The sequence below is a fragment of the Rhinolophus sinicus genome, linkage group LG02 (assembly GCF_036562045.2).
Source record: "Rhinolophus sinicus isolate RSC01 linkage group LG02, ASM3656204v1, whole genome shotgun sequence".
Classification (NCBI taxonomy): domain Eukaryota; kingdom Metazoa; phylum Chordata; class Mammalia; order Chiroptera; family Rhinolophidae; genus Rhinolophus; species Rhinolophus sinicus.
The window spans coordinates 26,335,542-26,348,036 of record NC_133752.1 but is presented as its reverse complement, the minus strand read 5'-3'; the positions used below and the strand labels follow the sequence as shown (position 1 = coordinate 26,348,036).

Here is a 12,495-nt window from a genome sequence, read left to right as displayed (position 1 = left end):
TGGAGCTGAGAAAAGAAATGCAGACAATTTGGCAGCACAAGCAGAGAAAGCAGAGGCAGAGTGCAGCTGAGTCACCATACTGGCAGAGCACTAGAGAGGGAGCAACAGATGCCTTCTGCTGAAGCAGTGTCAAGAAAAACAGGTGGCTAGAGGTATCCTGTGTCCTGAATGACATTCCCAGCCCTGCCGGGCAGCTGCTGAAACTGCCTCCTGCTCTTCCTCACTTCCTCGGGTATCCTTACAATGAACCCCAAGTCACCAGAGCACATCTCTTTTTCTGGCAACCCCAGCGAGCCTAGTCAACACCATGTAATATTCATCTCTCTATTCTGACATGTATCAGGTGGCATTATGATGACTTGTTTTTATGATTCGCCCTGACTAGACTCCTTGAGGTCAAGGACTGTTTTGAAGACTTTTTAAAACACTCTCAACGACCAGGACAGTGCAGTCACATATACTAGGAGCTTACTAATTGTTTGATGAATGAATGACTGGTGAGCAGCATGAGTGTACATGTGGCCGAAACAGACATCAAAACACAGGGAGCTCAATTGGAGAGCATTTCTCTAAAGGAGGTAACTTTTTTGTTTGTTTGCTTTTACTAAGGGAATAAAACCTTTTAATTTCATGCATTTTATTTGAAACAATGGCTAGGTGAAAATTCCCCTTTAATTTTGTTATAAATAAAATACATTTTAAAAATATGTATTTATTCACCAAACATTTATTGAGTCTTGCCTCATATCAAACATTACAGGAAGCTCTTGGTATACATTATACTAAACTGTAAGGGGAGAAAGGCAGAGTCCCAGTCTTTATGGGGCTTTGAGGCTCGGAAAGGAAGCATGTCATCCATACCAAGAAAATGAAAACAGCGTAGAATGTCAACAGTGCTGCAAAATGCTGAGGAACTTCGTTGCTGAGATGTCATTTTAGAAAAGACACTAGCAAATTGCATAGAAAAACACTAGCTATTAAGGAGAGAGCAGCATCTTTTAAAACAGTGGTTTTAAATACTTTCTACATTGTCAGTTTAATAGGGCACGATCTTCAAACTCCAGACTTTTCAAAGTTCCTCAACTTTAATAGTTTGTGAGCTCCAGAATTTGCTTTTTTTCCTGGTAACGTTTATCCACTGCCATAAGGCAAGGTGTTGTTATTACTATTTCAATTGAGACAAGAAATCACTAATTATTTTTTGCAAAAGGATACTTAGCAAAATAGTCCTCTGATATAACAAGAGTTGCATCAGTGGCTGATGTTTTTTTAATAAGCTGGATGAGTTCAATTTGGCAATGCAGGGTTGCAATATCACATGCTTACACTGGCTGATAACATATCAGCAGTTAAGTTGAAACTTAAAATTGTGAGTCAAATTACAAAACAACATTTATTTTATAGTATTCAAACTTTGAGCCACGGTCGCTGCGATATCTGAGTTGTATAAAAAAATGATATTGTTGAACTTCTCATATATTACAGATATATATGAAAAGTGGTCTCCCAGTGAACACTTGAGTTAGCAGAGGGGCCTCTTTAGGGTTTATGTACTTAAACTTTGAAATAGAATTTCCTATTACTCAAAACTTTCAGCCTACTTTCAAACTTTGGCACACATTTAATTGAACTGTATCCTGAGTGTTCCAGGTCCGCTGTTGAAAAAACAGTTACTGTTTGTAATTGCTCACCTATGTGAATCAAGATTTTCTCAATACTGTGTGAATAAAATAAAATACAGAAACAAACTGGATGTCAGACTGACATAAGCCTCCAATTGCCATTCTTTATCCCAAATATAAAATTTCTGCATTATATTTGCAAAATAGAGTGTTGTTTTTACCTGCCCAGCATCTTTCTTTCCTTTTTCTTTTGATACTAGCACCTCGGTTTTCCTGAGACATCATCTTCCTCCACCCTTGGTCCATGGAGACTCTGAGGGTAAACAGGATCCGCCATGACATTCAGTCTGTACCACTGTCCAGACCAGTGACAGGTCCAGGGATGGGCGTGTGAGCCAGGCCAGGCCACTGAGGCTTCATTGTGGGACTGTGTTGGGCTATAACTTGTAAAGGTTATAAGCCCAGAGCTGCCAGGGACCTCCACAGGGAGGAAACCCATCTTGAGAATGGAGTAGTGAACAGAGACGGTCACAGGGCTGAGACATGGGCAGAATACTTTGATGACATTCTTTCAGCCCCTCAGTCAACTAATTCCTGAATCCCAGAACCACTTCCCAGCTTACGTAAATTAATAAATCGTTTTCCTCTACCTTCCTCCTTTTCTCTTTTCTGAGTTAGTTTGAATTGGGCTTTCTGTCACTTGTATTTGAAAAAAAATCTTGACTACTGTGCAGACGATTATATTGTCTCTTATTGGTTGATTTAAGAACAAGCAAACGTGATTAAGGTGAGATTATAAAAGTAAGTTTTTAGCGGTCAAGTATCACTTCTCTTTGTTATGTACATCCAAGTTCCCTGTAAGAATGACTTGAAAAAAGCTCTGTTGAAATATAAAAGTTAAAAAATAAATATAAAATATAAAAAGCTTTAAGTCCCATGGCCTATAAATAAGGTCAAGGGCATGCATAGCAAGTCATCACAGACCATTTGCTCTCTGTCCCGACCTACTTTTCCAGCCTCAGGCCTTGCACTCCTTCATGCCAGAATCCAGCGGCCTCTGACCCTCACCTTTTCTGAGTGTTGCTTAGCTTGTATCCTCTGCTCAGAACACCACTCTTTTCTAGCTGTTGGTTTTCTCACTGGTTTCTTTTGGTTCAGCTAAATAGCACTTCCTCTGTAAAGCCTTCCAGTATCTCCCGCTATAGAATTAATTGCTCTTCCATCTGCGTAGCTCTCATCACAGTCTGGCCTGTGTCATTGCTGGGGGTACATACCTGCCTTCTTTCTACACTGGAGTCTCTTCTGTATATATTTCCTGCTTAAACCCTGGCACCTGGTAGATGCTCAATGCATATCTGTCAAATGAAATTTCAATGCCAGGGCTTAGGGTAGCTTTTGCTCTTGTTTATTCTTCTAGGTGCTACAGGCCTTTCTGATCTAGGGTGTAAAGGGGGCTGTGTATACTTAGTAGTAGAACTGTCAGCATTCATTGTCATCAAACACCATAAATGACCCATGTTCCACCTGTTCAAAGAATCCCACTCTAAGAGTGACTTTTATTAGCTCTATTTATTGGCCCAAACATAAACTCCTTGGGTTAGATGGAGCCTTGAGCCAAATATCGAAATGCACAGATCAAAGAGCCTCCAAGGCCATTCAGCACTATAGATGTTACCATTCTTCATCAATTTGTGTTTTGGCTTAGGGTTTAGTATATTTTTCCTTGGTAGTTTCCATTTATCACAAGCATGGGAGATGTTTACCCAAGGAGTTTACAAACATTTCAAAACATGTCCAACTATCAGGAGGCTTTGGATCCAGCCATACTGGGTCTGTCACCTTCTTGGGGCATCACTCATGCCTCATGTCACCTTCATCAGTCTGCTTAATTGACTTGCGTGCTTTGGGTCATCTGACCTGGTAGTGACTTTCCATGTTGCTTTCCTGAATAACTAATGATAGATATTATACCTGTAAGTATTCACCACTCCCGGTTTAAGTTGGACTTGTTGGACAGCATTAAATGCTCTTTAATGCTCTTTAAACTGGTCTTCTCCTTTTCCTGATGGACTTTCTTGGGGATCAAGAACCCCACCCCACTACCTCTATGTCGAGGAAGAATATTACTGTGGACGCTTCACCCTGTATCAGAGTCAAGCCTTCCTCACAGTGGGAAGGGAATGCTTGTCTAGCCGAGTCCATGCTTTCAACTGGTGGGTCATTAGTTGTGATGACCCAGTTCCTACTGAATGATTAGGAATATTTACTTTGCGAACAGAGCCATGTGGATGGGAGTGCTGAAGCAATGCTCGGGTGATTGGGATGGCCCAGGGCTTTAGTCCTATCTCGGAGACTGAATTCTGTTGGGTTATCAGTGGGAGTAAGTGGGGGGTCAGCAAGAGAGGTGACGAGATCCAATTCCCTGGGCATTCCTACTTTGTTGGACGATGCAGGCAAATTATAGTCTTGAGAACACTATTTGGGACATGTGCTAACATGTTAAAAAGAGATGGCTACTCTGATTTTCCAGCAGTTAATCTCATCTCAAACCATTTTTTTTTAATTGATCTTTCCTGTTGATTTGGTTATCTGTTGATAGCTCTCTCTGGGTTTACTCAATTGCCCTTTCCTAGCAGTAGGGACCAGGGAAATACTGCAGGAGTCATAAAATCAAAGAGGGAGAGTGGTTCTTAGAGTGGGTGTGTTACTTTTCATGATTAAAACCTGAAAAATTCAGAAAATAAATTTCCCTCCCATTCTTTGCAGATCTTTTTGTGTTCTTTTTCTGAAAATGCAGAATTATACATATTTTAGAATGTAGAATAAAATAAATAAGAAAATATAATCATAGGCATGGCTGGTTAGCTCAGTAGGTTAAAGCGCGGTGCTGTTAACAACAAGGTTGCTGGTTCGATCCCCACATGGGCCACTATGAGCTGTGCCCTCCACAACTAGATTGAAACAACTACTTGACTTCAAGCTGATGGGTCCTGGAAAAACACACTTAAAAAAGAAAGAAAGAAAGAAAGAAAATGGCTTCTCTGTATTCTTTGGAATCCATTCAGGGGCGGTCTGTTGTTAAGGAAAGACAGGAGCATTGGAGTCTGCTGGACATGGCTTCAAATCCTACCACTGGCTACTACTAATGTGGATAAAAGAATTATTATTAGGTTCAGAGAGAGACTATGTATCAAAATACCCGATTCCTAATAGTGTAGTTTATTGTGCAATAGGAACATTTAAAAAGTTTACTTAAGTAAAGAGTATTATTCTTGAACCTTTTGTAAGTGTACATACCATGCACGAGTAAAATCCCCAGAGATTCTGCCATTTTCCTAAGAGAAAACAATGGTAGGCGGCCCCTTCTTTGCTTGCAGACTTCCTCGTGTTGCATTTTGATCTGGAGATTAGTGGATTTCTTCCTGTATCCTCAAAGGACTTGGGATTTAGTGGACACTGAGAGTAACATCTATTTGTTCCTGCAGAGATTTGAAACAAGGGGCTTATTGGCCATCTCGCTCAAAAGGCCCCAGACAGAGAAGGAGAAAGAGGAAGTCAAGAGATTTGGGAGTTGGAAGGAGATGAGTGCTCTCTGTATCTGCCTGGCAGAGTAAAAGCTCCTAAGGGCAGAAAATATAATGCCTGCCTTTGTTTGCTGGTAGGTTGCTGGTATCTCTGGTTTTCAAGTTTTTGCCTGCTTCTGTGAAGCAGGCAGAAAGCAAGAGGTCCTAGCTTCCCTTGAGTCCAGCAATTTTGTAGTATCATGATATTAAAAAATTATTTTAGTGTTGGAATGCATATTCGAAAGGAAAGTGTGGAATTGTTGCATAAATACATGATATTTTTAAGCCTAGTAAGTCAACAGCATTATGATTTTGTGAGAAAGCCACAAAGTGGGAAACATTTGAATGTCATTAACCTAGCAAAGCCATCTGAATCATGTAATGTGCACTAAAAATATTGCAGATAGTTATCTCCCCCTTCCCCCATCTGTACTTTCCTTTGCAGAGGAATGCTTAATTGAAAAATTTACCCCCTTTAGGCATTAAAAACTTTTAGTAACTACCTTTGTGTGATTGATTACAGGATAGGGGTAAATGCATGGCTTCTGCCTTGGTTTCAGTGGCAGCTCCATCTTCTATTAGCAAATCCCTTAATCTCTCAGTGATTTCCTTTCATGTAAAACGGGGTTATTGTGAGGATTAAATGAGTCAATATATGTGAAGTGCTTGGTAATTAAGCATTATATGAGTGTAATTCATTCTTCCTTTTCTTACATACCATCAGTTTATCCTCACACAAATTTTGTGAGGAAGATAAAGGTTATTAATGTTCTTTTGGGGAATATAAAGTTCAGGAGGACAGAGGACCTTTACTGGGTTCAAATATGTAGTAAACTACAAAAATGGGATTCAAATTCAAGGGTTCAGGTTTTCCATCACATCTCCCCTAATTGCAGAAAATTTTACACTTTGAGTCTTCTCCTTAATGCTAAGGGAGTGAATTAAGCACAACTATTGACTGAATAGCCTTCTGCAAATATGTATTTATTGATTGAACAGAACAAGAAGTTGGATATTGCATAAAGTAATAGTTTGTCAATATTTCCTGATATAAACATTCAAGCATTTTATAGGAGTATTTTTTCCTTTTAGAGTAACCAAGTGATTTCGTATTATTTTTAAGGTTACACTGAATAAAAACAACCAGTGCTTGAACCATTATTATGCCAAATTCCACACGTAAACGTGCAGGATGATATAACACAAAAGCCACCATGACAAATGATGTAGTCATTGAAAACGAAGCATTTGCACAATCCGAAAGTATGATTAATCTTACAAGAGATCTATTTCCATATTTTTTGTCCACAACATGGCTATCATTACTTTTAATCAAAACACCGAAGCCTGAATCATCTTGACAAGGCCTGAACAACAGCAACAACATCTAAGAAGAAATGCCTTCATTGTGTTGATGTGTCTACTTGGAAGCTCCAGGAACTGGAGAGGAGGAGGAGATGATGGCATATATTGTGGGAGAGAGATGGGAAGGTGAAATTGACGATAGCTTAGAAGGGCAAAAATGAAGGACAAGAGCTGCGTCGGGTAAGGAATAGCTAAGGTGTCTATAAAAAAACTTTGTTATTTTTCTTTTAAGTTTTTAGAAAATATTTCTATTAGTAACTTGATTTCATAGAATATTATTACTGAGGAACTTTATAATTTATTTGCACAACTTTTTCACTTCCTTTTGGGATCCAATAAGCAACTGAGACCCATACGTTTCAGCAATTCCTCCAATATCACAAGGCAAGTTAAGCATAACCAAGTCAAGACTAGGTCTTTTGACTCCCTTTTTGATTCAGCATTAGCTCGCTCTGGAATCCTGTACCTGGGACATCCTTGACACTCTGCAAATGTTTGATGAATGAAAGAATGCATAAATGATTGAGTGGCTCCGTCTCTCATACCTTTTGTTTGTGGGCCATTTTTGCACCTCCTATTAAGAAAAAGACCAAAGAGATTGTAGTGTGCTTTGTAGGTGGGCACTGAGATTGAGAAAGCAAGGTCTCTAGTTTGGGCACAAATTCAGAGACATCAGGAAAATGACCCCACTTCTTTTTTTATGTTTCCATTTGCCAAAGGACAGTCATTCAACAGAGATGTGTCTGATGAGAAGGCTAGATTCTAAAGTAAGCTGCAAGATGAAGATTGCAGATAATCAAAATTGCCCTTGCAATTCTCTTAGGGAGGTGGCATGCCTAACAGAAACTGGCATACTGTTTCTCAGCCATTTGCCCTCTGTCATTGGAGTACATGGCTGTTTTCTTGTTGGAATATCAGTGAAGCAGCTAGCTTGAATTTTGGAGTCATATGTATGAATGAATGTGTGTTTTAAGCAAAAGACTGCACAGCAAGCCTGGAGACAAACCCAAGACAGAATAAATTCATTGCTCATACCTCATGCTCATTCTGGGGCATGTGCTTTTTAAGACCTATATCCATTCTCTCTCTCTCTCTCTCTCTCTCTCTCTCTCTCTCTCTCTCTCTCTCTCTCTCTCTCACAAAACAAAACTTAACAAAAGTTAAATGCATGTAAGATTTGATTTCACTGTTTCCCAACTCCATAGGGAAGACTGAATTAAGTACTGATAAAGTATTCTAGAATCAAAATCCATATTTGTTTACTTTATTTTGTGGAGCCTCTTAGATAAAGATGAGATGGCTAAACTCTAAACTCCAGAATTAGATAAATTTGCTGTCAGTGCTATGAATATTTTTTGTTGTGAAAGCATAAGAAAGAGGAAGTTTTGGTATAGATATGCCTTGGAAAAGCAGAATGAATTGTATGACTATTGAACCTAGAGAAATTTAAATGCAAAAGGAAATCGGTCTCTGCCACTGCTGCCCTCCTCTCCCCCTTCCTTAAAAAACAAAAATAAAATCCCTGGTTTACTCAAACTTCCTCTTTAAGACTTGGTTCAGGCATCAAAGCCTTCCATGGCTACCAGTTTCCTCAATAGGGTGTGTGTTCCTCTTTCCACATCTCTCTCCTTCTCCCTTTCTTTTCCTCCTACCCATTTCTGCTGCTAAATCTCCATTCCCACTCTTGTTTATGTTGCAGCCTCACAGTCCATGGACACAGACCATGGTCTCATGGATGCCTTTGTAAGAATTCATTGCACATTAAAAATTAATCAACTCTTGTAGACATTACGAAGGAAAACTTTGGATAGAGATACCTAGATGATTTCCTGGAGCAATACCTGGGGAATTATTTTTTTTGGCTCCAAGAGGATGATATTTTAAGTTGTTATATATTTGCTGATCTTGGGGAGATTGTTGGAACCATCTAGCGTGCACAGGAAGCTTGGGCTCTTGGCCGAGTAGGCTCAGAGTCTAAATATTTGGAAGATGAATGCTTGGAAATGCATTTAAACATTTAAAGCATTTTATTTGTTTTTCCAGTAAGTCTCATTGTTCGTGTGATACAATTCTGCAGCAAGACTCTATCTGTTGAAGGCATGAACCTCCTGGACAAGTCCAGGCCCGGGCTCTACCTCAGGCTTGGCATGAAGCCAGATGTGCATGTCTGTTGGCTAAGGTCCACACCCCTGAAGTGGGTTATTATTACAATCACTCACCTTCAACGCCCACGTTCTACAGTTGGGCTAAGGGTCTGACCCAACTCTGCATTGAAACCAGGAATGTAACTTATACACACACACACACACACACACACACACACACACACACACTTCCAAACCAAATGCTGCAAAGTTCCTTTTCTTTTATCAGCGCTGCATCTTTATTATGATTGCCAACTTTCAGCTCTACCCTGATGATCTCCTGTGGTCAGTTTTCCTCTCCAGGCTACCAGGCAACATACCTTTGGGTTGGTATATGTTTAGAGCATACAAACTACTATGAATGCATTAGATTATGTAAAACATAATTAGGGAAACAAATTTGCTGTAAAAACAGCCTATGTGTTTATAGAACTCAGAAGCAATTATAAGCAATTGGGGTGTTTTCCATGTTCTTTAGACCCACAGATATACTCTACGACCTCAATTATATGAACTGTTTGCCTATCCCAATCAAATTATCTAGACACTTGCCAACCATCTACTTTGCTATGCTAGAGAATCTCACACTCTTGTTGTCTCAATGAAATGGGAGGAGCATTTCATTTCCCTACTGAAATTTGAAGTAGAAAGGGGTGGGAAAGGGTGGGTATGGTGAGGTGAGTATGGGTGTGTACACCTGGCCTGGTAATTGTCATGGTAAGGTGTCTTAAGAGGACATGATAATAACCTTCTCGGTAGAATGGGGATATGAGAGCAAGGGCAAAACTTATATTAAACTAGGTCTGATGCCCAGACTATCAGCCTCAAATAAAGTACAAGAGAAACATTTCAGGAGGAACCAACTTGTAAATCAAAGAAGCTAAACAGGCCAGAGAGGTGGTTGCTTGAGGAGACAATGCTTCCCGTGCTTTGAAAAAACTGTGCCAAACCTATTTACAAGGCCCGTTCTAATTAAAAATCTAACCATAAGCCCAGTGGTGGAAACTTCGTCCTCTCATTTCTGTTGTCAAGGTGCCCCATAGGACATCTTTGGCTGAAACATTATCTAACCAAGAGTCTATTGGAGCACACACACAGAATTCCACGCCTACTGAGTTGGAGCAGAGACACTCGTGATTTGTACGGGCGATGGTGTTCTCTCACTCAGCATTGATGTGTGACATGGACCAGGGCAGAGCAGCCATCTGCTCTTGAGGAGGATGATAGACAGACTCTGTCCCACTGTGGCAGGCGACTCCCCCGGCGCTGGCGAGCTGGCTCAGTGTAGATGCAGTTGGATGGGGCGAGTAATGCCTTTGCAACCCTCTAGGGGGATAACTTGAGGCCTCTCCCTTACGTGCCTATATTTACCCCTCTCTTTTTCACACATACACATACATCATAGTGCTGACATGATACAATACACTGTGGAATATGGAGAAAAGGGAAGAAGCTCATGTCCACCATAAGGGTTAAAATAAAGTTGGCTGGTCTTGAGCGTGAGAGGTAACTGAGTTTCCTGGTCGACTGGGCAAAAAGAGGAAACATGATAAGTCATATGGTTCCTATTATCTGGGAAAAGTCTCTTAGAAGGAGTAAAGTTTTTCTCAACAACAACAAGAAAAATCGATTTTTTTTCACATTTGACTTGATGGGAAAAACTGAATTTCTCACAGTGTCTATAAGAAAATGTTGCACTGCCAGAGTACTTGACCTATCGACAAGGAAAGGAGCAGAACATGGATCTGTCAGTGACTAACGAGAAATAGGTGGCTCTCGGTGGTTCTCTGGGACTGGCTGATTTAACCTTACCTCTTAAGAACTAATAGGATCATGATTTTACTTTTTTCTCTTTACATAGCTGTATTTTCTAAAATTTCCACAGTGAACATCGATGACATTGTCATACGGCAGGTATGACACTATGCTGATTGGGGGTCTGTTTGACCTGAAATCTGTTCCTCACCCTTCCTTCTCTGGCTCTGTGCTCAGGGGGTGGGAGGGTCTCACCCCTCCAGGATGACACTCTCAGGCTCCATGTGAACCAGCTTCCAACTGGGTTTTGCCAACGGGAGGCTCTGGTGGGAATTTGGAGAGCAGGAGGAAGGGAGTAGTCAAGGGTGGTATCTCTGGCAGCTGCTGCCTCTCTTCTTCGGCGCCAGCTCTCACCGGAAGCCTGCCGTAGTTCCAGTTTCCTCTGGGTGATCCCAGGCCCTGGACTCCTGCAGCATCACCTCCTCCTTTTGTCCCTCTAGCCTAGGAGTGGCAGTGACTTCCTGCTGCGGCTAGTCTCTGGATTGCCTCACAATCCTAGTTTGGTTTCTAAACTTCTTTCATCTCATTGCATTAGATGAACTGTGTTTTAAATATTCAGAGTGGTTTCTGTCTTTCTGGTTGAGCCCTGACACAAAGAAACAAAAATGTATTTGAAACAAAAATGAATGGGGCAAAAGAATGGAAAGGAACGTGAGTTAGAGAAGTTTCTTAAGACGCAAAAGACCCCACAGATAATGGCAGCACACACAAAGGACTGTCCAGCCTTGGTGCACACCAGTTGAAGAGGACTTCTGGTCACTTCAGGGCCATTTGAGGCATACTTACACACAAAAAGAGCAATTTTACCCAGGGTTGTCAGCTCCACAAGTGAAGGATAACAATATATATGACATAGAAAAAGAAAAAAAATCCAAATCCCATAGAATTTAGAGTCAAGAATTCAAATCCTGGCTGGTGGTGGGCATTTTGATTGACTCTGCAGCATGTATTCTACCCCATCCCATTGGCATAGCCTTTGTGGGATTTAGAGGGGACTGATCCAATCTCCAGCTTCTGGGTTGTAGCCTGGATTGAGACATGGTCATTGGCTTGAACATGGGTCTGTATGCCAGGCCTGAGCCAATCAGTACACGGCATTCCCTGACCACTGGTGTGATGAACATGAAGCCTAGGAGTCGTGTTTGACGATTGAAGAAAGAAGAGTTCTTTCTTCCAGATAATGTGGTGGGTTCTGAAACTGTTTCTTGCTACTGAATGGGAAAAGAGCCTGAAAATAAAGCTGACACCAAAAGAAGGGTAAATCCAAGACAAAATACAACAGAGGTGGATTTCTGATCAAACTGTGCCTGACGCCTACTGTACCACTGGACTTTTTCTGTTACATGAGTTTATTCCATTTACTGTTTAGTATATTTTCATTTGGGTTTTCTGTGATTTGCAACTAAAAGCATGCTAGCTGATACTTAGAAATGTCGTTTTATTGGCTGTGTGTCCGTGAGCCAGTCACTTAATCTGTCTGATCCTCAGTTTCCTCATCTATAATATGGAACTATTAAAATAGACATTTTATCTTACTCAATTTTTGTGAGGATAAAATGAGGTAATAAATGAGAAAGTGCTTTGTAAAAGTTAAGAAGTTATTTGAATCTTCTTATCACTTGTGTAATTTATATCGACTATTAATGCAGTTTTATATCTCTTCTACATATAAAGAATTTATTTTATTAAGCATACAGTTATCGTACATACTTCATTGCTGTACTGTGAACGTTCGTCAGGATTAATTAGCAATAACCATTATTTCACTCTTTACAGCTCTAAATAATTTACTTTTGAAGTCCCAGGTGACTTGTGTAAGCTTGAAAGGGTTTACCTCAAAACTTTCAGCCAAGTGGAAATGAATTGAGTAACCCTTTCTGTGACCACTCATAAGTCACTTGTACAACACTAGGTTTTCATTACCACCTGGGGCAGCCCCTGCAGGTGGGTGTGTGACATTCCCTCGCTGTGTGAAAGTCTGGGCCT

General features: G+C 40.5%; 1 long non-coding RNA gene across 3 annotated transcripts in view; it reads left to right on the top strand.

Moving 5' to 3' along the window:
* The window catches only part of LOC109452776 (uncharacterized), a 162,518-nt gene that overhangs the window by 63,057 nt on the left and 86,966 nt on the right, over nt 1–12,495 (top strand). The gene's annotated exons all lie outside the window — the stretch shown is intronic.